Source organism: Myotis yumanensis, unplaced genomic scaffold, assembly GCF_028538775.1.
Source record: "Myotis yumanensis isolate MYYU_CA2020_CCGP unplaced genomic scaffold, mMyoYum1.0.hap1 SCAF_3, whole genome shotgun sequence".
Taxonomy (NCBI): Eukaryota; Metazoa; Chordata; class Mammalia; order Chiroptera; family Vespertilionidae; genus Myotis; species Myotis yumanensis.
The window spans coordinates 201,505,122-201,529,172 of record NW_027223754.1 but is presented as its reverse complement, the minus strand read 5'-3'; the positions used below and the strand labels follow the sequence as shown (position 1 = coordinate 201,529,172).

Here is a 24,051-nt window from a genome sequence, read left to right as displayed (position 1 = left end):
AGGCGAGGGCCCGGGCCAGGAGAAGCGCCCAGCCACACTGCTCAGAGCTCAGGCTGGTATCACCTCGTAAATTGGGAGGCATGGCCCCCATCCAGTCAGCCCAGGAGAAAGGGCATTTATGCTGGCGAGGAGAGGGGGCAGGTTTGAAGAGTGATGACGTCCGCTTGAAGAATTTACCTGCGGTGTGGAGGGCCCGTGGAGGGAGAGAGGCTCTGGCTAAACACGATTCCTCCTGGCTGGTAATTCTGAGGGTGAGCGGCCCATCCGTGTAGACACGCCCAGTTGCCTTCACCCCGAACGCTGTCTACAGGGCTCCGGAGCCACCGAGAGGGTGGCTGATTGGGCTTTGAAACCAGGCAGACCTGAACTGTTATCTCAGCGCCACTGCCTTCTAGCTGTGTGACCTTGGGCATGTTACCTAACCTCTCTGGTCATGTCCTCCTCTGCAAAAGGAGGGCAGAGCTGCGAGGTGAGGTGGCTGTGAGGAGCGTTATTTCAGGCACACAGTAAATAAATGCACAGGCAAAACGAATCGTCTGTTCTTTCTGCCTCTGACCTCCACCAAGGGAGCTGAAGAGAGGAGTGAATCCCAGGTTTTACCTCTCAGCTCGCTGCCTCAGTTTCCCCAGGTGCACAATGAGAGTGATAACAGCAGTGCCCACCGCAGAGCTACCAAACAATTTATAAAATGCTCACACAGAACCGTAGACACGGCGAGTGCTGGGGAAATGGCGGCTCCCTGTGACTTTTCCATCCTCACAACTCATGCCCGACCCCACCCAGCCCAGCCTCCCTTTGCTGTCAGCCCATCAACACGTTTCCAAGGAGACTCACTCAGCTTTTCCCGAGACGATTCCTTCCCTACCTACGTCTGGTGCTCCCCACCGCACCCCTCCCATAACGTTAATTTTTGGGGAATCAGAAAAAGCACCGGGTGAGCCACGCGGAAGCCTCCAGGGAGATGTTTCTGTTTGTGGTGGTTTCTCATTTCCCTCGTTGGCGCGAGACGGCAAACGTGTGCGGTACCGACCCTAAGGTAGACTCAGAACCAAGCGAGGCAAGTCCATCAGGGCCCCGTGTTCTAGTTACGTCCTTACCAAGCTGCTTTATGTTTTAAAAGTTTCCAAAAGCATCCCTCCCTCATCTTCAAAGGGTCTGGCTGCCCAGTCGCCTTCGTCCTCTGAAGTCCCGCTTCATTCACCCTTGGAGACACTGCTCAGCAATGACACTGCATGTGGCTGCGAAGAGAATTCGCCCCTCACTCCCCACCCCCACGCCCCAAATTTGGATTCAATTAGAAATTGGCTGCCGTTGTCCTTGGGTCCTTCCCAAGATTAACAGAAAATCAACATGAAGGGCATTAAAAAAAAAAAAAAAAAAAAGCCTGGCTGTTGAGTCACAGAGGAAGGAAAGAAGAGCCGTTTCTCAAAGCTCTTTTCTACCATCTTCTGGTGACGTCCCCGCCGGAGGCTTCAGGACAGGTGTGCGAGCAAAGAGACCAAAACCTGGGCGGAATGCCGCCACCTCAACTTTCCTTGTGATTTTTTAAAGCCCTTGTTATTGATTTGGATACAGGAGCTATTCAAATGGTATAGGGAGGGGGGTTAGGGGGAAGAGGGTATGGGGGCAGTGGCAAGAAAATACCAGGATCTCCAATCAAAGCCACGTGGGCATTTCAGGCACTGTTTTAAAAGGGACGTCTTTATTTTATTTTTAAAAAATATTTTAAAATTTATTTTAGAGAGGAAGGGAGAGGGAGAGAGAGATAGAAACATCAACGATGAGAGAGAATCATCGATTGGCTGCCTCCTGCATGCCCCACACTGGGGATTGAGCCTGAAACCCTGGCATGTGCACAGACAGGGAGTCAAAACCGCTACTTCCTGGCTCATAGGTTGACACACAATCATTGAGACACACTGGCTGGACGAAAGGGATGTCTTTAAAAAGCATTCACAGGGCATCCCAGGAAACGCATTCAGTGGACAAGCCTATCCTGGCATGAATATGGTTTTACTAGTATTGAGCACAATCCACCCCTCCAGGGAAGATATGGGAATCTGATCTCCCCTAAAATCTCGATATATTCTATATATATAAAAGCCTAAGCAACTGAAGGACCAGACGACCAAACGACCAGTTGCTATGACGCACACCAGGGAACAGACACTCAACACAGGAGCTGCCCCCTGGTGGTCAATGTGCTCCCACAGTGGAAGCACTGCTCAGCTGACTGACGGGTGAACTACGCTGGGCTCACAGCTGGCAGGCGCAGCAGCATGAGTCTCTCTCCCCATCTCCTCAGTAGGGCTATCAAGTGGGAGTGGACTGGCCCAGGCTTGGCCTCCTTCCCAGCTGCCTGACGCTTCACGCACTACTACATCCCTCAGAGGATGTCGGACTGCTGGTTTCGGCCCGATCCCGTGGCCAGGCTGATGGACCCCACGGTGCATGAATTCGTGCACCGGGCCTCTAGTATTCTATAATTGAATCAGGATATTAAAATGGGAGTTTCTGCTGAAGCATGAGCCTACACGGGAGACTCGATCAAAGCAGGCACTGGACTACAGGAGGCTGTGAGGGAGGCACTAAGAACTGAGTTCCCAGACTCTCCACGCTGCCCCACAGTCCCACTCAACCTTGCCCACGTCCTCACAGAAGGCTGGGGTTTTAGGGTTTAGAGAGGTTTACTGGAGAGAGCTGCTCTAGAGCCATGGGCGCCACCTGCCCACACCCCCACGGCTGAGAGGTCTGCCTTTCACCTTAAATGGAGAGAGGGGCTTTGAAATCACCAAGAATTGCATACATGTGCCCCCTACCTTCACCCGCTGTCTGAGCCTCTCACCTGCGACTCCCCAGCAGCTTCGAGCGCCTGCTGAGCTACAGGGCAGTCCCTCAGACTGCGTCAGGGGAGGGAGGAGGTGGCTTCCCGGGACCCGAGGAGGGGCCCTGCTCGGAGGAGGGCTGGCAAGGGTCATCCTTGGGCAGGTCCACGAGGGGCTGTCTGCAGGGGGCGTGACTATGGGATCCCGGGGCCTTGGGGTTGCAGGGGCTGAGGAACCAGGTGGAAGCCACAAGCTGGAATAGTGTCTCATTAAGGAAACCAAAGGCCGGAGATCCCCAGGGACTGGGAAGTGCCCGAGAACCCAAAAGCGCCATGAAGGGAAGAGCCCGTCGGAGGTATGTGCTGGCGGAGAGAGAGCCGACAGCAGCTCCAGACCCAGTCAGGGTGCCAGATTTCTCTTGCATCTTTTCCACCCCTCCCGCCTTCCTCACCTAGGAGCTGGAGGGAGGGAGGGAGGGAGGAGGGGAGGGAGGGAGAGAGAGAGAGAGAGAGAGAGGGAGAGAGAGAAGCTGACCCAGCTGCTTCCCAGCTGTGGGGACAGGCCAGCTGACAGAAGGGTAAGAGGGCTCGACTTTAAATGAAAAATGTTAGAACCACTTTCTTTTTAAATATATTTTTATTGATTTCAGAGAGGAAGGGAGAGGGAGAGAGGATAGAAACATCAAGGATGAGAGAGAATCACTGGTCGACTGCCCACACTGGGGTTGGAGCCTGCAACCAGGCATGTGCCCTGTCTGGGAATTGAACCCTGACCTCCTGGTTCATAGGTCGATGCCCAACCACTGAGCCACACCAGCTGGGCTAGAACCACTTTCTTGAGCTATAGTTCCCATGCCATGCCATTCACCCATTCAAAGCGTACTATTCAATGCTTTTCAGTCTTTTCCCAGAGGGGGACATCTATCATTACAATTCATTTGAGAACAATTTCATTACAGAAAGAAACTCTGTACCTACCCCCCCCCCCCCACATCCTTAGCTATCATACCGCCCCCCCACTGCCCACAGCCCTAGGCCACCTCTTATCCACTTTCTGTCTCTGTAGATTTGCCTCTTCTGGACAATTCCTAGCAATGGAAGCATACATGTGGTTCTCTATGCAGGCCTTCCTCTAGGGCAGCGGTTCTCTACCTGTGGGTCGTGCACCCTTTGGGGGGTCGAACGACCCTTTCACAGGGGTCACCTAAGACCATCGGAAAACACATGTATAATTACATATTGTTTTTGTGATTAATCACTATGCTTTAATTATGTTCAATTTGTAACAATGAAATTGGGGGTCACCGCAACATGAGGAACTGTACAGGGGAAGTGGTAAGGATGAAACCAGATGTCCCCAGTTCACCGCCTTGTTCGATGGCGACCTCTCCCCGCCCTGGCTCGCCCTGAGCTGGCGGTGAGACCGATCTCCCAGCACGCCCGGGCCCAGCACGCCTGGCTGGCGTGGGTCTCGTGATTTGGATAAGGTCTGTCCTCACACCAGATGCAGACATCTGTGAGGGCCGTGTCTGTCCCCTTCGCTTTCCGGTCCCCCAAGGCACCCGGCACACGCCAGGCACATACCAGATCCTCGGTCAGCATTTATTCCCCGGCGGCTGAGGATGGAGGGAAGCGGAGGGGACAGAGAAGGCCCTGCAGCTCCCGGGGGTGGGTGAGTCTGTGGGCAGAGCAGCTCCCGGGCCACCCGCATGGGAACGCCTCTCGGGAGGGCCAGGAGGCAGCCCAGATGGCAGCCAGTCTGTTGCTCCCTGGTTAGGTTATCGCGTTTCTGTGAGTTTCAGGTTCTTTGTCACTGACATCCACTGCTCTGTATTGTTCTGGAGGCCAAAGGTCACGCAGAACATGCGTCACATGGGGAGGAGGAGGGATGCTTTGCTCCTCCCCATCCCAGGCGCCGTGTTTGCACGGGCCTTGCTCTTGGACCCGGGATGCCCCCCCCCACCCCCCGCCCCCCGGTAGCCACTCTTGTCACCTCCTTGTCTGTGAGCCAGATGCCAGAAACTCAGAAGGTGAAACCGACACAATCTTTTCAACTGACCTGCGTTAGTTGAGCGGCCTCTGCCCCGACGCCTTAGACCCGAGCCCCCCGGACACGGGGCTGATCCCTATAATAACGCAGGAGCGAGCGATGCAGCATCATTTCAGAGGGACGTCTCTAAACGATGGGACGGAGGGTCCCCAGGGGAGCCCAGCCTGGCTTCTGTGTGAGGACAGCATGGGGGGCGGGGGGGCTAGGAGGGGGCCCACTGGGAAGATGCAGCCTGGGGGACACAGCAGGTGACAGGCACCTCCCAAGCCTCGCCAGCCACTGTGCTGGCACCGCTCCTACAGACCTGTCCCTGCTCAGCGTCCAGCCGGAGATGTGACGTCCCCGTTTTATAAGAGAGGCTCCCAGGGCCCGGGAGCCGGCCCACCTCACACAGCGGGAGGGGCACTGTGGGTCCCGATGTTCCTGCTGGGACTCACGTGCCCACAGCTCGTACCCATAGCCACCCGACCTGGAGGTAGGCGTGACCTCCAACATCCCCAAAGCCCAGTTAGAAACCAGGCTCCGTGATGTCACTCAGCCAGGTGTAGAGATTCAAACCCACGTCTGCCGAACTGCCAAGCCGGTGGGCGTGCTCGGCCCACCTACCCGACGCCGGTGAGGACCGGGCTGTGCTCTGAGGCTCCCGGCCAGTGTGCAGACCTGAAAATGGCCCGGGGCTCCACGGTGGGAGGGAGGTGACAGCACATGAAATGGAAGAAATAAGGATGATCTTGTGCACACACGTGTTCGTCTGTAACTGTGTCTGTGTTGATGTATGCATGAGTGTTTGTGAGTGTATCTGTGTGATATGTGCACATGTGTGTATATACAGATACATATTTGGACCACTGTGTGAGTGCTGAGTGTGGATGTGTCTGTGTGCATCCGTATGTGTCCATGTGCTTGTGTGCTGGTGGGTGTATGAGCATGTATCTGTGTGTGTTTGTGTATATTTGTATGTGAGCATGTAAATAACTTCACTTGTGTCAGCGGAGACTTATGAGGTTGGGTCCCCTCTACAGTGAAAAGTTTTTCATTCCCACTCCCCACCCCTCCACCCCCGCTAACGGGAAACAAAGGAATCTTTCTAAAAGTTCTGCTTGGGCCCCGGAATGTAAACTTTATGGGACTAGGTTTACAGTCGCGAAGGGGAGAATGCTCCTTTTGAAGACCGAGCTTGAGAAAGCTTAGAATTCACTGTTGAGTTTCGCTGACTACTCCACAGTGAGAAATAAAGTGTCATTCCATAGATATAAAGAGAATATATAGGCACAAGGATACCTAGTTTTAAAAAAACAATACTTCCTGTGTGTAATGAGCCCTGATAGTTTGAATTCTTCTCTATTTCATGTTTTTAAATGCTATCTGTGGGTCACAAAACTGATGTCACAACCCACTCATGGGACATAACCTGCAAGTGGAGAAATACTGGTCTAGGGTGACCCCCCAGCTCTATATGAAGGGGTTTCATCCACTCATTTAACCAATAAACACTGGCAATAACCAATAAGCAGTTACTGTGTACCATCTACTTTCCTAGGTTCGTGGGAAACAAGGTTCCTGCCCTCCTGGCACTTTCACCCTAAAAGGGAAAATAAACCACACATGCCAAACTATTGAAATAAGATAATTTCAGGTGGTGACAAGGCTCAGGAGGTAATTCCGTGGGCTGGTCAGGGAGGGCTTCCCTGAGGAGGTGACATTTGCACTGAGACCCGAATGATGAGGAGGAGCTGGCTACGCAAGGGGTGGGGAGAAGGACTGTCCAGTGTTTTGTCCTCCTGTCTTCACTGTCAAAGGTTAGAAACTGACCTTGATCCGGACACTGGCCGTGATCCTGTCCCTCCTCCCCAACCCGCTCCTCCCCCGCTTTCAGCTACGTGCTGCCCCAAGTATTCCACATTAACATTTGGCAGCCCTACAGTGGCACACATTCATTCTTTCCCTGGAACATTTAAAAATAACATTTGGTCCGATTAATTCCATTATTCAGACAAAACTCCTTGAAGACACTGCAAGTCTTGTGCAGGGTGATTCATTTGGTGAATAAGGCTTAGAAATGAAGGGGCAGACCAGCCGGCATGGCTCAGTGTTAAGCGTTGACCTATGAACCAGAAGGTCAAGGGTTCGATTCCCGGTCAGGGCACATGCCCAGGTTGTGGGCTCGGTCCCCAGTGTGGGACTTGCAGGAAGCAGCTGATCAATGATTCTCTTTCATCATCTATGTTCCCATGTCTCTCTCCCTCTCCTTTCCTCTCTGAGGTCAATAAAAATATACTTAAAAAAAAATATGAAGGGGCGGAAGCCAGGCGATGGGACCCAGAGAGGTATGTCTTGAAAAGCCCATGTCAAAAGATGCAAAGATGACGATGACGGAGGGCGAGCCTCCCCCTCGAGGCGGGTCCACGCTGGGCACTGCTTCTCCAGAGCACGAAGCACGTCACCCAGTATCTGCACAGACAGCTCCCTGGCCACCTTCAGGTTCTTGCTCCAACGCCATCTACTCAGTGAGCCTCCTCTGCCCACAATCTTTAACCTACAGCCGGTCCGCCTGACTTATCCATTTTACTGTTTACCTGGTTATCGTCTGGCTCTCCATCTAAAACGTTTACTCCACAGGGGTAGGGGGGTTTGTCTGTGTTATTCTCCATCTAGTACACAGTTGGTGCTCAATAAAGAGCTGTTGCACGAAGCAATGACTAACAGCTCCCATTGGTGCCTGGGCGCAAAAAGGTGAAGGGACTGCCAAGTACAGATTGGTAGTTACATCGTCACGGGGATGTAAAGTACAGCCTAGGGCAGTGATGGCGAACCTATGACACGCGTGTCAGAGGTGACACGTGAACTCATTTTTTTGGTTGATTTTTCTTTGTTAAATGGCATTTAAATATATAAAATAAATATCAAAAATATAAGTCTTTGTTTTACTATGGTTGTAAATATAAAAAAATTTCTATATGTGACACGGCACCAGAGTTAAGTTAGGGTTTTTCAAAATGCTGACACGCTGAGCTCAAAAGGTTCGCCATCACTGGCCTAGGGAATAGAGTCAATGATATTGGAATAACCATGTATGGTGCCAGGTGGGCTCTGGAAATGTTGGGGGGAACACTTTGCAAAGTATATCGTCTGAACGCTATGCTGTACACCTGAAATGAACACAAAATCACACTGGATGTAAACTATCGCTGAAAAAGGAAATTGTAAGACGTGGACGAAAGAAATGGAAACTCACACAAATAAATGGAAAGATATCCCGGCTCCTGTTTCCTGAGCACCTACGTGTTGGGCTCTTGCCATACACGGTCCCTAGTCCTCACCGAGATCCTGCAAGGCGGTGAGTCTCACCCCCATTTTATGGATGACACAATGAAGGCTCCCAGAGGTGAAGTGAAGGCAAAGAGTAAGTGATGCACTTGGAGCCGAAACCTGGGTCTCCCTGACTCCAAACTCACCAGGCCACGGGGCTTCCACTCACAAAACAACGTTGCATAAACCACACTACCTGAGCCAAGATCCTTCCCAAGCCAGCCCCAGGCGGCTCCGCGGGCACAGAGCAGGCTGCCAATCAGCGGGAGGCTTCTGGCCAGGCAGAGGGTCATCCCCTCGTAGTGGGGGAAAAGCTTCATGTATTGTTATTCCCGAGAAGTTTCCATGCCTTTGTTTTTCAACACACAGCGGCCTACAGAACACAAACAGGCAGAAACTCTTGCCACTAAACCGGAGGCTGAAACTGGGGTGTGCCTCCGAGTGCCACCGGGGTGTCCTGGGGGCCTTCCATCCCCTCAGGGACAAGCAGCCGAGGTCCAGTTAACCAGAGGAGGCCTCGAAGGCCGGGCTCCCGGACACCCACAGCCTGGCTTTGCTGGGGGACAGCAGCTGCTTCAGATTATGAGCTGCTCTGCACGGAGAAGGCCTAACAAGGTTTGGGCCAGCCCTGGAAGCAGACCCAGCCGCTCGGGCCACAGCCTTCACTGCGACCCCTCTGGGGGAGAAAGAAAAGGCCGAAGCAGTGGCAGCAGGAATTCCTAGGTTGCCTGGGCGAAACCTAGTTCTCGTGGCCTGTACTGAGCAGGGCGTTCATCTTGGCATCTTCCTTTCGACAAACGTTTGACATCCCCACTGGGTGTGGCGTGGGCCAGGCCCTGGGCGTGCAGTCCACGCACCAGCCTCAGTGATCGCTATCAATCAGGCCCCAAGGATCCCTGATAAGAACACAGCCGTAAGGAACAGCTAGTGAGCCACCCAATGTTCTAAATGCTTTTCACGTGTTAATTCCTTAATCCTCGGAGAATCCAAAGTGATGTCTAAGCAGAGGCCCCAAAGAAGTGAGGAAGGTAAACTAACCACGAGTATATCTGGGGAAGCAAGACGAAGGCAGAGCTTGGCGTGTGCCTGGCGTGTGCCCGGCACGGGCCTGGTGTGTACGAGGAACCACAGTGAGCCCGGAATGGGGAGGGCCCGGCCTTCCTTCTGAAGTGGAGGGCTGAGTGCAGGACAGACGTGATCTGACTTATGCTCTAGAACCGCTCGGGCTGCAGCATGAGACTGTTCCGGATGGGAAAGGGGGTGGAAGCTCAGAGAGTCCCCGAGAATGGGGGCAGGGGAAGCAGCGGGGTGGGGTGGGGTGGGAGCAGCCGCTGCACTCCTGGTCTGTGTTGAAGGTGGAGCTGAGAGGCTCTGCGTGTGGGCTGAATGCGTGGCATGGAAGAGAGTGCTGAGGGGGGCTCTGAGGATTCCGTCCAGGCAGCTGAAAGGGGGCAGGGGGTGCCATTTGCTGAGCCGGGGATGTGAGAGGAGCGGCTTTCTTCGCTTTCAGGCGTGTTACATTAATAACATCCAAAGCAGACGCCCAGCAAGCAGATGGGGCGAGGGGCCTGGAGTCCAGCAGCCCACATGCTAGCACAGTGGTTCTCAACCTTCCTAATGCCGTGACCCTTTAATACAGTTCCTCATGTGGTGGTGACCCCCAATTTCACTGTTACAAATTGAACATAATTAAAGCATAGTGATTAATCACAAAAGCAATATGTAATTATATGTGTTTTCCGATGGTCTTAGGCGACCCCTGTGAAAGGGTCATTCGACCCCCCAAAAGGGGTCGCGACCCACAGGTTGAGAACTGCTGTGCTAGCAGAACACTATGAACAGGAATTTCAAACGCTCCATTCAACAAACCCGTCTCCTGCGCGCCTGTGAGGCCAGCCCTGTCCCAGGCCCAGCAGGCACAGCAGGAAAGAAAGAGGCATTCCCGGCCTCACGATTTCACAGGAACCAGCAGGCATGGAGGTCAGGGGAGCCCAAGGGCCAGCATTTCTCTTTATTAGTCCCCGAGGGGTATGTGTGTGGGGGTGGTGAGGGGCCAGGAGGTCAGCCATGACCACCACCTGCTGAGCCCTCCGGGCCGCCTCGGGGCCAAACTCCTTGGGTTGGGGAGGGGGTGGTGCTCAGCACCCCACAGCTGCTAATGCACGAGGAGGACGCGGATGCCAGGCTCGCATGAGATCTGAATGGCGTCCAGTCTGCTGGAATCCATTATTGGCTCTGGCTGGCCTGCTGTCTGCCCTTGGAGAAACGTCCAAACTATATCTGAGCCAACAGCAGCTAAGATGAACAGCAGGGCCAAGCTAATGTTTCCAACGTGCTTTAAGACACTGCTTGGCGGGGGGGTGGGGGGGCAGGCAGAAGAGGGGGAGGGACTTGGAAGGAGCTGAGGGAGCAGGGGAGGGAGAGATGACTGCCCCCGTGGGCTGGGGTAGGTCAGCCACCTGGGACGAACCTATCGGATGCTTCCTAAGGGACCTGAGGAATCACTTGGGCCCAGGCCTCCAAGACCCCATAGGTCTGCGTCCTCATGTGCACAGTCAGAGCATAATTGGGGGCCCCCTCGCTAGATGTGTGACTTGGGGCAAAGGACTCGACCTCTCCATGCCTCCCTCAGTGTCAGCATCTATAAACCCAGGGCTCCTGTGAAATTTCACAGGCAATTCTGTGAAACGGGACAGAGCATGACCGAGAAGAATGTCGGTCAAGTCACAGAGAAAGGCCTTGCTAATGGTTAGGGTTGTTATTATTTAATGAGCACGTAGAATGTGGAGGCATTCAGGATTTCTCTGAAATGGGCAGCGGACAACCTGGAGGGTGGCCAGGCGAATGAAACACCATCGAGAGTTCCCCAAGCTACACAAAGGCTCTCTGAAAACGGGAGAAGGCAGACTTCTCGCCCTGCTCGTCCCATGAAGACAGGCTTTCAGAATTCAAGGGGACCTTGGTGACCATGTGACCAGGCGCTTGCAGCAGCACGTGGACCCGAGTCCTGCCCTCCCGGGCCCAGCCTGGCAGCCAGGTGTGAGTGGCTGCTGAGTCCAAACCCAGGTGAACTGGGCTTCGGGAACTACTAGAACCCAGGACCGGGTCACACTGTGTCCCTGCCACGTGCCAGCACCCAAGTGGGCATCAGGCTCCATCTTCTCTGCTCAGTCCCTCTGGAACTGAACACACTGGCCAGCCTTGGGGGGCCCAGGTCCCAGCTTCCTAATTCCTGACTCCATCCTTCACCTCCCATCCTGAACTCTCACCTGGAGCAACCTCCCTGGTCTGCTCAATGCCGAGCATGCCAGAACGCTGCGCCTTCAGCCTTGATTCTTGCAGGGTCAGGGAGCTCCATACACCCCGGCAGCCCACCCCACCATCCGCCTTTCATCATCACCTGACCCTCCTGGCCCTTTGAGGACAGCCCACCCATGCGGCAAGCCCTGGGGTACTCTCCCCAGCAAGCAGGGCCTCTGGTTTCAACCTCAGGGATTTGGTTTTGCCTGGTCTTCAATAATGTTGGGGATGAAAGTGTGTTATTAAAGGAAAAGACTTTCAGACACATGGAAAGGATGGATCCCAGCACTTTGACAGAGAGAACTATGAGGCGGTAGAAGGAGCAGAGGTCTTGCCGGCTCGGGTTTGGACTCGACCTCGCAGCAGCAGGTTCACCTTGGACGCCGCCTCTCTGAGGCGCAGCTTCCACACCCAGGGCGAATGGCATGGTCATGAAGATGAAACGAGACCACGCGTGTGATGGACATGACCCAGCACTGGGACTGGACTACGGCAGGCGTTTAGTATTATTGTTATTATCATATTTTGTCTAGTTCCTAGGACTTTTCCTTTCTGGATCTTATGGCTGCTTACACCCTTAATCCTTTCACTAGGCCATTTTTCATAAAAGCTGCTATAATGGGGGAAATTTCCCTTCTCTGGGATATTGGGTGATATACTGGGCATAACACTGAGTGCAGAATAAAGGTTTTTGAAACTGCAATCATAACATCATCAGTAATAACACCACTACTTTACCAGGTGCCAGGTACCATGCTAATTGCTTTACATACATTACTAGAGGCCCGGTGCACAAAATTCATGCACTTGGGAGAAGGTCCCCCAGCCTGGCCTGTGCCCTTTCACAGTGCGTGAGCCCCGCGATTGATCGCCCCAAAGAGGTAGGCCCCGCCCACCCATCCGGGGCTCCTCAATGGATTGCCCCAAAGATATAGGCCAGAGCCGGGGGTCCTGCCTCCACGGCGCGTGTGCAGGGCCATGGGAACCTCGCCTCTGCTGTGTGCACAGTCATCTTGTGACGGCGTGAGGGCTTCATGCATGAGGGTGTGAAGGCTACGTAGCCTTTTATTAGTAAGGATTCTCATGTAACTCTCTCCATCTTACATATGAATTTATTACTGGTGTTATCCCCATTTTACAGATGAGGAAACTCAGGCACTGGGCTCATTTGCTCAAGGTCACATAACTACTAATATGTGGGGATGGGATGTGAACCCAGATGATCTGAGCTTGCCCTCTGAACACCATCCTGCCTTGTGAATACATAACCTTCAGAGCAATGTAGAAGGGTTTTGAAAAACACACACAATGATGTTTCATCTGGCATTTCTAGAGTTGAGTCAGGAATTGGTAATGGAATAAAAATGAATAACAGACTCAGAAGTTGTGTAGGTTCAGCTGCAAGAAAGATGGGCAATGCAGCTCACTAGAGGGGGCAGGGTGATTTCTGGTTCCAAGGGAAAGCAAGAGGTGCCCTGGGGAAGGGCTGCAGCAGAAGATGAAATTATAGTGGGTTCCCAGGGAGGCTTCTGACCTCAGCCCTCAGCAAGCACAGGCAGCACCATTTCCTGTCCCCACTCAGCAGTGCTTCTCAGTCACTGTTAGTTGAGGTCTAAGACCCTTCCTCCTAATTCACTGATGAGATCCTACCAGAAGCGGGTAACAGGGCTCTGGTGACTCTGCCCATTTTACAGATGAAAAAACTGAGGCCCAGGGAAGTCAAACAGCTTGTCTCAAGGCCCACAGGAGGCAACAGGAAATCATGTGTTACTGATCAACTACATTCATTCATTCATTCATTCATTCATCCAACGGACACTTAGTGAACAACACCAACTACTGGAAATTCACCAGGAGATAAGCAGCATGCTCTTAGCTACTCAACAAACCAGGCCAGTGCCAACCCATGGAGATAAAATGCAAGTCACACTTGTAATTTAAAATGCTCTAGCAGCGCCTGGCTGGTGTGGTTGGGTGGTTGAGCATCAACCTATAAATCAGGAGGTCATGGTTTGATTCCTGGTCAGGGCATATACCCGGGTTGAGGGCTGGATCTGCAGTGGGGATGTACAGGAAACAGCCAATCAATGATTCTCTCATCACTGATGTTTCTATCTCTCTCTCCTTTCCTTTATGAAATCAATAAAAACATATCTATGAAAAATGCTCTAGCAGCTACAATAAAAAAAGTTAAACAGGTGAAATGAATAATTTAGCTCAACAGATCCAAAATCTATTGTTTTAACAGTCCTGAATATTTAACGAATATTAACAAGGTATTTACCTTGGGGAGCACTACGTCTTAGACATCGGTGGTCTGTTTCACCTCCAGCACATCTCCATGTGGACTGACTATATTTCAGGTGCCCAAAAGCACATGTGATGAGTGGCTACCAGGCTGGGCAGCACAGACCTAGGTCCCTGGTTCTCACTCTCACTGTGAGATGGAGTCAAGGAGAGAGCTTGTTAAAAATGCAGATTTCTGACCGCACCCAGGGAGTTGATTCATTAGCTCGAGGGCCAGGCCTGGAAATCTGCATGTTGGCTAGTATTCCAGGGGATTCCCATGCAGCTGGAGCCAGTGAGCTGACAGAATGCAGCCCAGTCAGCTAGTGCATGTACCAGACTGGCCGCCCAGCCAGGCAGTGAGGTCTCTTCCCCCAACTCCTATTGATTTGGAAGAGCTTGATCTTAATTAGCAAAATCCAAATTAAAGACGGTCGATTACATTCAGTTGAATTACTTTTATAAATAAAGAGTAAAATCAAAAGAGTTTTCAAGTAGAGAATGTTTGCTTTAGATAAGACTTCCTGATTAAAAATAAAGACTATTCATTCATCACTATGTTCAACTCTTTAAAAAACCAATTACTTTTCTTAAGATTAAATAAACCTTCAGTCATGTCTCCGGCACTAATTTGCTCAACAGAAAAACTTCCTGAACAGATAACAGACTCGCTGCCTCTGCTGACCTGGTAGGTGCAGCAGTAAAGGAGTTGGGAGATAGTCATCAAAAACTTTAATTAAGCTCTAACTGGTTTGGCTCAGTGGATAGAGCATTGGACTGTGGAATGGAAGGTCCTGGGTTCCATTCTGGTCAAGGACACATGCTTGGGTTGCAGACTCGATCCCCAGTAGGGGGCGTGCAGGGGGCAGCCAATCAATAATTCCCTTTTATCATTGACTAGAGGCCCGGTGCATGAATTCGTGCACAGATGGGGTCCCTCAGCCTGGCCAGCAATCGGGGTTGCAGGAGATTGGCCAGTGGGAGGAGGGGCCATGGGAGGTTGGTTTTGGGAGTGCACTGACCACCAGGGGGCAGCTCTGCACTGAGCATCTGCCCCCTGGTGGTCAGTGCGCGTCATAGCGACTGGTCAACCGGTCGTTCAGTCGCTTAGGCTTTTATATAGAGAGATGTTTCTATCTCTCTCTCCCTCTCCCTTCCTCTCTGAAAATCAATTTAAAAAATTCATTAAAAAACAAAACTTTACTTAAGCACCTTCTGCATGCCAGGCCCAGCCCTCAGCCCCGAGGCTACAAAGGTGGCTGGTGAGACAGAAAACGATGCACCAAGCTCTAATGGAGCAGAGAAAGGAAAAGGTGAGCTCCACCTTGGAGCATGGGGAAGGCTCCTTGATAAGAACCAAGCTGAGCCGCAAGTGACCACAAAGCACTGAACAAGCACTGACTGGAGCATTGGCAGAGGGAGCAAGAATATTGTTACCATTGTAGGGAGCGGCTATAGGGTTAAGCCTCAGACTGACCTGTTGGCAAAGCCACAAACAAGTCCCAGCTTAGAGGGCACAGCACTCTTAGAATAATTAAGCTTGACCTTATGACGCTCCCTAGATCTTATCTGGGTAGCCAATGGGCTGAGGGAGATGCAAAAACAACTGCTGCCAAAACAAATGAAACTCACGAGAACATTGTAACTATGGTGACCACTACCTTGTTTACCTCTGGCTATAAAATAAAGCATCAGTTTGCTGTTGGGTCTCTGTGGCCTCAGCCAGGCACAGGAGATCCACCTGGAGCCAGATTATTCTCTATGTCTGTCTTTTCTAAATCCTTTGCCGCCGCCCCCCCCCCCCCCCCCCCGCCCTCAGGCTCACCGAACCCACTGGCTGTGTTGGCCCACCACAACCCTGAGTTTGCAAAACTGATGTCAAGGAGATTGGATGCCGGGGAAACGGTGGAGGTGGGATGGGGAAAGGCCTCGAAGGCCAGGCCAAGGCATTTGGATTTGATCCAGCAGGTAATGAGGGGCCGTAATACACAGATGCACATGGCAGGGCTTCTGCCGATGACGGATGAATAAATGGGCTGATAAATGATTGCGTGAAATGAATGGAAGCATTAAATGGGGGAAACTGAAGCCAGGAGGCCAGCGAGAATGAGGGGTGTCTGTCCAGGTGAGAGGTGGGGGGTGAGACTTGGACCACGTGCTGACAGCAGTTTCAAATGACCCAGAGGAGGAAAGTCACGACTTGGTGAAATTGCTGCGGGAAGACGCCTTCACTTGGCCGAGGCTACGATGTGATGCTGCTGTGTGAGAGGCTGAGGTCCCAGGAGAGGGAGCGAGGAGGCTCTCTCTCCCAGAGGGGCCAGGCTGCCCAGGAGCCTGGAGGTGGGAAGACGCTGAGCCCAGGGATTTACAAAGCATTCCTTCTCACTGAAAGGCTTCGCACACTTATGTGCACGCTCCTCATTTGTTTCTCATTTAAATGTGTTTTTTGTTTGTTTGTTTGTTTGAATAGGGAGAAGTCATTCATTTGTTGAGAAATGCGAAACGTCTGCCTAAATCGTCTGGCTAGGAGAATACAGGGACACAGGCACCCTCGTCCGCTGCCGGTGGGTGTCCTGACACAGATGCTAGGGAGCTCTTGCACGTGTGCATCCGGAGGTGGACATGCGCCAGACGCTCCAATCAGTGTTGTTTGTAGTGACCAAGACTTGGAAGCAACCTATGTGTCTATTTACAGGGAGGTGGAAAACTAAAATGCGGTACAGTCATAGGACGGAGAACGATAGAGCGGCTAAAACAAACCGAGGGATCCACAAGGTTGGACCTCAAAACACAAGGAGGAAGGGAACAGGCAAACGGAAGAATAGTATATTCAGGGGGGCAGCACCTGTATGAATCAGGTAAACACAAACTGTACTGCTATTGTAAATGGTCACATACAGAGGAAGTGAATGGAAATACATACGCTGGGGTGCAGAGGGCAGATCTGTACTAAGAGGCTGAGAGGGGGGGGGACGGGGGAGTCAAAAGCATTTCTACCTTGGGGATGGTGTGTTTCTATTACACATACGGACCTAGGAGAGAGTCGAAGCAAATACACCAAAATATTTTATTAATTTGGGGCGGTGTGTAAAAGACTGCTTATTATGTCATTTGCTATACTTTTCTTCATCTTCAAAAATTTCCTAAGTTGAAAAGAAAGAAAGAGGAAAGGTAGAGAGGGAGGAGCCAAGCAGAAGGTGCGGGAACTGTTCCGCGAGTCTCTCGCACAGCATGGCAGCAGGCAGACGGGCTTCAGGATCCCCTGGGATCTAAGGCTGCATCATGCGCATTCAGAACTGCTGGGCAAAGGCCAAACACATTTCCCGCGCCTCCCTCTCTCAGCCTGCACCCCTGCCTACATGGGGTGGGGAGGGGGCGGGTCACATCACTATTGACACAAGGTTCTGTCTTTACATCCTCCTCCAATAACGTTATTCATCTGCTTGGCTCCGCCTGGGCTGTCCCACTGTTCCCACAGACCGGAACAGTTCACTGTGGTTACCTTGGCACATGGCACCAGGTATGCATGAGAAGAGCGAGGGGTGGGCTAAGCTAGCGCTGCTTCTACACAATGGATTCCTACCCCCAGCTCCTTCTGACCATGTGGTCACAGAATAAAAAATAAAAAAAGACTTAATGGTAAGTTAAAGCACAGGATGGGGAGACGAGAACAAGGAAGCATCCTTATCACCGGTTCTGAAACAAGACAAAAATATCTGTCTGGAAGCTGCCTTCTCGCAGCCAGGAACTGTGACTTAGTCATCTTTAGGTCTCGAGCTTTGCACAGAGTAGGTGTACAGGAAATGCCTGTGCAGTAAGCGGAACCGCAAGGCCACACACACACACACACACACACACACACACACACACCATGCACCACACACGTTTTGAGAACTGTTTTTGTTTATGAATATTATCTCTCTTAATGGGGCAGAGGCATCCAGTGGTTCAGGATGTTGATAATTCTGGAGCCAAACTGCCTAAGTTCTTGGAATACACACGGAATGTCTCCTTGTTCCGTGCCTTCACCTCACAGTGCCTTCAAGAGGGAAAGACGAGGCCCTCAGCACAAGAGCTGGCAGGTAAGACACACTCACTAAATGTTAGTATTTTCCACTAGTTACTCCTCACAGCAAGCGGGGTGGCTGGGCAATACCATGTCCATTTTACAGATGGGTAAGCTGAGGTGCAAAGAAGTCCTATTCCTTGTTCAACGTAACACATGGTCCTTAAGTGGCAATTCTAAGACCTGAAGGCAGCTCATCAGCTCCAAAGGACCCCTCCCCCCATGCCCACTTCCATTGCAACTTCCCAATAGCTGACTCAAGGACCACCCCACCTTCCAGAGCCTTCTCTGGCTGCTTTGTGTCCCATCCAGCAAAGAGTCTGGCGGGAAGCCCCTGACTCCTGCAGCGCCTGGCCTGGAATCTGACTCGGGCCCCGGGAACTCTAGTTCCACAGCAAAGCTGGGAACCCACAGCCGCTCTGGCTATGTAGGCAGAGATGGCGGAGAGTTCTGATGCAAAAGAAGGCGGTGCGGACTCCAGCGGCTCGATCACTCCCCACGCAGCCCAGGACCGGCGCCCAGCCGTGAACAGCTCCACTGACAGCTCGGCCTGTTAATTCCAGGAGTTCCAAGAACTTCGATGGCACGTTCTCATTAAAGCTCACACCCTCTGCCACGCTCACGCTTCGTTTTACTGGAGCACACTTGATCCCAGGTACCACGCTGGGCGGTAACCAAACTCGTTCCTTCCCCAAGAGCCGTGTTGGAGCGGGGCCTTTGCTCCTGACCACAGGCTCGGAGTTTTCACAGAAATGACCACCAAGACCACATTCATGCAATATCTGTGCGTGGCGTCCTGGCCCCCAGGTAACCTGTGAGCTCCCGGGGGTGGCGTGCCTGGCGCAGAAGTGCTTGGTGAGTGCTGAGTAATAGGAATGAGAAGGACGCTGATATGTGGATTTTCACTAGAGCTGCATGGCAGCCTTGAGAAGGAGGCAGGTCTGTCCCCATTTTACAGGCTGAAAAACTGAGACTCTGGGAGGGTAAGTGGCTCATGGGGGAGGAGGCCCTCCTTCCAGGGGGCGGAGATGGGCTTGAACACAGGACTCCTGGGCTTTTGGGCTTTGAACTGTGAATGGCCCTGGTGCTAAGCTGCCTCCCCACTGTCTAGGTGACACCCGGCAACGCTTTCCGATGAATAGATATGCCAGGTAGAGTTGGGCAAGACAGAAACTTCCGGTATAAACTTGAGGGCCAGGTCCAATCAGCTGCCTGTTTTTCTATGGTCCTGGAGCTAAGAATAATTTCCATATTTTTTATTTATTTTATTTTTCAAAACTATTTTTAAATATTTTTATTGATTTCAGGGAGGAAAGGAGAGGGAGAGAGATAGAAACATCAATGATGAAAGAGAATCATTGATCGGCTGCCTCCTGCACGCCCCACACTGGGGATCAAGCCCGCAACCCAGGCATAGGCCCTGACCGGGAATAGTACCATGACCTTCTGGTTCATAGGTTGATGCTCAATCACTGAGCCACGCTGGCTGGGCCATATTTTTATATAGTTACATTTTAAATGGTTATATATGTCCCCATGTGATGTCTCAATTTTGCCTCTTGGCCCACCAAGCCTAAAATATACTATCTAGCCTTTTAGGAAAAAGTTTGCAGACTCCTGGTGTAAGTTACACTTCACTTTCTACAGTGGCCCCATTTGGCGGATAATTGCTATCGCCATCCACATATTGAACAGCAGCTTCACAGCATGGGCTCTGGGATCAGATCTCAGTTCCTCCTCTTTCTAGTGGTGTGACAATGGGTGAGTCACTCTACCTCTCCGGGCCTCGATTTCCTCCTCTGTCAAATGGGAATAATGATAGTGCTTGCGGCAGAGATTCGTGGTGAGGATTCAGGGAGTTCATATACATAAAACTACCTGGCAGACTGCAAGTGCTATTTCAAAGGCTAGCTGGTAGTGTTGCTCACACAGGCCCTGGTTCCTGACGCAATGTCCTGTACATGGTAGACAGGCAGACACCCTGCCTGACTTCAGAGCGGGGACAAAGCTACCCCCCCCCCCCCCCCCCCCCCCCCCCCCCGCGCCGAGGCCTGGCCTGCCAGAGCTTGGTCAGCATTGTGGGCTTCCCGCTCCGAGGACCGAGGCTCCCTCCGTGGGTGTAACTGTCACAGCTTCACTCCTGGTCCCCTCTCTACCTTTCTACATACAGCCGCTGATTTCAGTCTGATCAGAGTCCGCCCAGACCAGTTTCTACATGTCCGTACGCCTCTATTGTAAATGAACCCGTAGAAAATACTGTACACTGCAGGTTTGAAGACAGACAGCCTTGGACTGAAAGTATCTTTTAGCTACATGCCATTTTTCCTCAACAACAGGAGATGAAGTTATTTTATTAGACTTAGGTCTACCTTGCTCTTCCTAATCGTTGCAGAGTATTTCATAGTCTGGAATAATACAATTTACTTGGCTATCCAAACAATTCCCTCGTATAAACAGTGCCACAATGAGGATCTCTGTGGGGCCTCTTTATGCGCTAGAGAAATTCTCCAGAAGGGACTGCAGGCAATGAATTCCTGACTCATTCATTCATTCATTCATGTCTCCTTTAATGCGGGCCCCTTCTCACTGTTTTCTCTCGACTGGCCAGAGGAAGGCCTCGGATGCTGGTTTTCATGCTTCCACTTTTCATATGAGCTGGAGTCAGAAATCACTTTTACTGCTACCCAGCAAGGAAACGAGCAAAGACAACTTAAAACATAAAGTCACACCAATTTCGGCGAATTGAAAGGAGGAATACAAATGAAGCAATGCAACCCTCACAATGCAGACTCCTGCAGGAAGGTCTAAGTCCTCAAGGCCCCCGCCCCCCCCCTCCCCCCCCCCCCCCCCCCACTGCAAACTCTCTTGAATGCAAGTCCTCCCACCTACTCCCCTTGGTAGGCCGCTAGTAACCAGGTTCCCAGCTTATTACAGGCACCACATTATTTGAATGAAAATGAAATCTTGCTGGCTCCTTCTTTTCAATGCGTTCTCTGCCCGACTGATTTCCTGTGGCTGCATGGGACTAATTCCTACTTAAATCTCCGCGTCACAAGAGCCTTACGCCCACCTGACTGGGGAGACACTTGCTATTAGACAAATTAAAAACACTCTCCGCATTGAGTCTACCCAGTTTTGATCTAAATTATGATTTTTGCACAGTGGTTTTAAATTAAAAAAACACACACTAGCATTTTGTGAAAGAGGTGTGTGTGTAGGAGGGGGATAGGAAAGAGAAAAAGGGACAGAGAGACCACGGGAGAGAGGGCTGGGGAAAGGGCCTGCGCGGGCAGAGCTGGGGTGGGATGAGGGGCTGGATTTTTCTCCTGAGATGCCTTTTTTGGGGGTGGGAGGGAGAGGGAAGGGGGTGTTCTGCCTCTCCCAGGGCAGCCCTCATCTCTCCCCTGCGTTAAAGGCCAGGTGCCTCCCCCACCCCGTCTCTAGCCTTGGACAGGGACCCAGGATGTCTTGGGCTCTATTGTAAGACAGCACCTAACACAGTGCCGGGCACAGGGCAGCATGAGATAAATGCAGTTACTACCACTCGTTATATAAGTAATTACAGGGAGTGCTCAGTAAAAGGCTGCTGAATGAATGCACGAAAGAGAACCTTGACCAGGCTCTGCCCCCCTCTCCTCTGAGCTACGGAGGTGAGTGCGGCCCCAGCCGTAACCAGGGCACACCTCACACACCAGGCTCAGCTTCACACGGGGCAGGATGGTCACTGGCCCCGCCCTGGGCGATGGAAAAGGCATCCAGTGTAGGTCAGGCAGGGGAGGCAGCAGGCGATGATGGCCCTGAGGCTGCAGGCTGGGCAGGAAGGGACAGGGGCCAAGTCAAAGGCCAGGACAAGAGCTCCAGGCATTTTCCTAAACCCATCTTTTCTAACAGCAAACTTTTCTTTTAAATGTATTTTTATTGATTTCAGAGAGGAAGGGAGAGGAAGAGAGAGAGAGAGAGAGAAACATCGATGAGAGAGTCATTTACCGGCTGCCTCCTGCACGCCCCACACTGGGGATTGAGCCTGCAACCGGGCATGTGCCCTGATCAGGAACCCTGACCTCCTGGTTCCTAGGTCAACGCTCAACCTCTGAGCCACACCGGCCGGCTAACAGCAAACTTTCTTCCAGAGTTAAAACCTAGTGGATTTGCAGTCACCTGAGTGCTTGCATCTCATTTGCAAAAATGTCAGGATGGGACCAGCAGGTCTCTACGGTTCTCCTTTGCTGGAACAGCCTTAAAGCCCACAAAGGTCCCCAGTTGCCATCTAAATTGTGATCTAAACTGGTTTTGCCCACCTGCGTCGTCCCCCCTCACCGCCCCCCCCCCCCATAGTGCATGAGAGCTCCTGCTCCCGCACAGCCTGCCAACACTTGGTATTGTTAGTCGTTCTGATTTAGCTGTTTTGAAAGGGGTGCCGTGGCCTCTCACTGTGGCTGTAATTCTAGTTCTCTGATGGTGAACGTTTCCCCATGTTTGTGTGCCACTTTACATCGCCTTTAATACAATGACTGTTAATAGCATTTACTGATTTTTACATGGGTCTTGGCTGATCGTTCCCTTTTGATGAATGAATAAAAGACATTAGTCTAACAAAGACCCATGTTGGAACTTCAAAAACAAAAACCCGCACCTTTACACAGTTGTATTTTCTGAGAATTTCAAGGCCCAGGTGAAGCCACGCTGGGAAGTGACGCACAGAAAACAACCACACGGTTGCCCAATTCAAGCGCGAACATTAACTCCCCCACGCGTCGGCGAAGAGCAGGAAGCAGAATGACAAAGCTGCCTCCTAACCAGAACGAAACGCGGTCGGGCCTGACAACAGCAGCTCCCACCCCAGGAGACCGCATCTGGGCTGTTGTTGCTCAGTAAGAACAGTTACTGAAATCGAAAGTTGTGGGAAACCTTTTCCTTTGCAGCTCTCCGGAATATGATCATTCTGGGCAGAAAAGGCCGTTTCTTTAAAAGGAAGCTTGAACTAAGTTGACCTTGGCATCTTTCTTCCCATCTCTGCTCGAAGCACCTGTTCAACTTCCCAAAAGTTGTCTGAAGACCATCCTGGGATCGAACCCTCGCCCCTGCTCTCCAGCTGTGACTGTGGGCAAGTTCGTAAGCTCTGTGGCCTCAGTTTCTTCATCTGCAAAATGGGGATTGTCACAGCACCTATTTAATGGGGCGGTTGGAGAGTGACATAAGATCATCTGAGTAAAGCCTTTATTTAGCTTGGTATAAGTACACCGTTAGTGCTCACTCAATGTGAGCCATGGCTATTAGGTATCACTACTGCTGTGCTAAGATTTACATACATTTACTAAGTACCGCTAACGTGCAAGGTGCTTTTGAGAATCCAGTCAACAACCATGGGCTTGAAAACCCAAATGAGAAGAAGACCATGCATAAGGCACTCGGATGCTAAATTGATGGCCCAGGAAGTGCTGGTGACCTCTGTGGACTTCCCAGAGCAACTCCTGAAAACTGGGCCCTATGGCAACCCTGCCCAGTACCTGGCAACGTCCAGAGAGATTGTCTTGTTACCTGTGGGTTTGTGGTATTTACATAGGAAAAGGGCCACATGCCTTCAAGTTGGGACCAATACAAACAACTTTCAAACCAACCCTTTATATGATAAGGTTTCACAATATAAAACCTTAAAAACAAACAAACACACAAACAATAAACCACCAAGATCAACAATAACAAAAACAGCCCAAGACTCCTTCCTTCTGATAGAATGGTGTCCACGGTGGCAAGAAGACTGGAAGTCCTGGGTAAAGAGCCCATGGAGAGTAGCACACAGGAACTGCCTGTGCAGAATCAAGTCTCCTGCCCTCGCTGACAGCACTCATCAACCGGCCCCCGGGTGCTGGTGTCCTCTGCACCTGGGAGAGCAGCGACGTGCAGAGGATTGCCTCTTAGAGTGTGTCTGCCCCACATCCTGCCATCTGGGGACAGTCAGCCGTGCCCTGTGCCACAGCAAGAGAAGGTGAGTGGCTGTTCACTCGACTGTGAGGAAAAAGTCGGGTCAACCCTGTGAGTCACTATGTAGAAATGGTTTAAAGAATTCCTGGAACCATCAGAAAACCCGGGACGGTCTGCCAGAGATGCCCAGGCATAGCACAAGAGAATGGTGTAAGACGAGTCCTGTCTCAGGTGTGCACAGGCCGAGAGCGGGCGCTCAGCACCCGCAGGGCCAGGAGCTGCTGCTGTCATCGA

General features: G+C 51.7%; 1 protein-coding gene across 3 annotated transcripts in view; it reads right to left on the bottom strand.

The window, feature by feature from the left end:
- CHST11 (carbohydrate sulfotransferase 11) overlaps positions 1–24,051 on the bottom strand; it is a 228,498-nt gene that overhangs the window by 31,362 nt on the left and 173,085 nt on the right. The window lies entirely within an intron of this gene.